At 36.6% G+C, this 1,367-nt stretch overlaps 1 protein-coding gene across 1 annotated transcript in view; it reads right to left on the minus strand.

The window, feature by feature from the left end:
• LOC126995893 (uncharacterized) overlaps positions 1-499 on the minus strand; it is a 92,215-nt gene extending 91,716 nt beyond the window's left edge. Inside the window, exon 1 of the mRNA XM_050855792.1 lies at positions 349-499. The gene's annotated coding sequence lies outside the window, so the exon portion shown is untranslated. The remainder of the gene's footprint in view (positions 1-348) is intronic.
• Between the last annotated feature and the right edge of the window lie 868 nt (positions 500-1,367).

The raw sequence follows: 1,367 nt of genomic DNA on the forward strand, positions 1-1,367 counted from the left end.
GTTGATTTTGTCAGTGATGATAGGTTCATCGGATCTTCAAAAAGTTGTGATTTTAATAACACGTACAATCAAGTGATACTCAAATTTACACAGAAACCTTAACAGAAGTACGTGTTCCTTACAATTAATATAGGTCATATTAACACCTTTGAGCTTGTGAAAATAATGAAGAAACAATACGTAGCCTAATACTCGGCAGTAACCACATTCCCGTGAACCCATATATTAAAATACCATCGATTGAAAGAGAGAGAGAGAGAGAGAGAGAGAGAGAGAGAGAGAGAGAGAGAGAGAGAGAGAAATGAGCATGGCGTTGCAGAATATTCAAATGATAAAAAAAAATCTTACAGGTTATGTCTTTCCGGTCGTTGCAGTCAGTCCGCTCTGAGGTGGATAATTTAATTAAAGTGGACAATATTGTCTCGGTGTTCCCGCCTCCTGCTCTCGCTTAAGAATGGTTCGCTGTGCAGCGGCTGAGGCTTTCAAGTTGCTCCTTCCACTTGTGTACAGGGTCCGCGGCGTGGACACCTGTGTGTGATGACAGTGCCACGTTTCGGACACATGTGCCGTAGAGACAATGGCATTCGTTGCTATCAACGTTCGTCATCATGGAACAAACATATGTGGACACGTACACACAACAGAGGAGCCATGTTGTGGAAGCGGTTGCATATTTTTTTCACCACTTTCATAAAAAAAAAAAAACAATATGGCTATGTACTCCAAAACTTACTGATAAGAACGGTTCTCGTTTTACCCGAGGTTTTCGCTCCTGAGGTGGTCGTGTAAAATTAATCTTCGATAATATGACGATTCATTTATAAATGAAAACAAGACATGTCATAGTACGCGTCAGTGTATGAAAACGTTATTAGATTAAAAGTATGTTGAAATTTTACATTTTTCCTTGATAATCATGAGCCTGAAACGCGCAAAAAACGAGATGCATTTCTACTTTGAAGTTTGTGTATTGATGATCACTGTGTTGGTGGATCCAATGTTTATGTATATTCATCACTTTGTGTGGGGGGCCAAATTTTATGTAACCTATATTGATCATTGTGTGGTGGGTCTACTTTATATATATTGATGCCATTATGGGGCGCTCTGTGCTTATGTATATTGATCGAAATGTGTTGAGTCCAAAATTTATATACATTGAATAATAATAATAATAATAATAATAAACGGTTTATTTCATGAAGTACCAGGCAGCCCTAGAGCTGAAAATATACATCAATGGAAGATGAAATGAAATGAATGAGACAAATGAACAAAGTAGTATGATCGAAAATAAAAAGGAAAATAGAAATAACAATAATAGCAATAATCATAGTAAAGATAATAATAATAATCACGATAATAAT

This window comes from Eriocheir sinensis, chromosome 9 (assembly GCF_024679095.1).
Source record: "Eriocheir sinensis breed Jianghai 21 chromosome 9, ASM2467909v1, whole genome shotgun sequence".
NCBI classification, from domain to species: Eukaryota; Metazoa; Arthropoda; class Malacostraca; order Decapoda; family Varunidae; genus Eriocheir; species Eriocheir sinensis.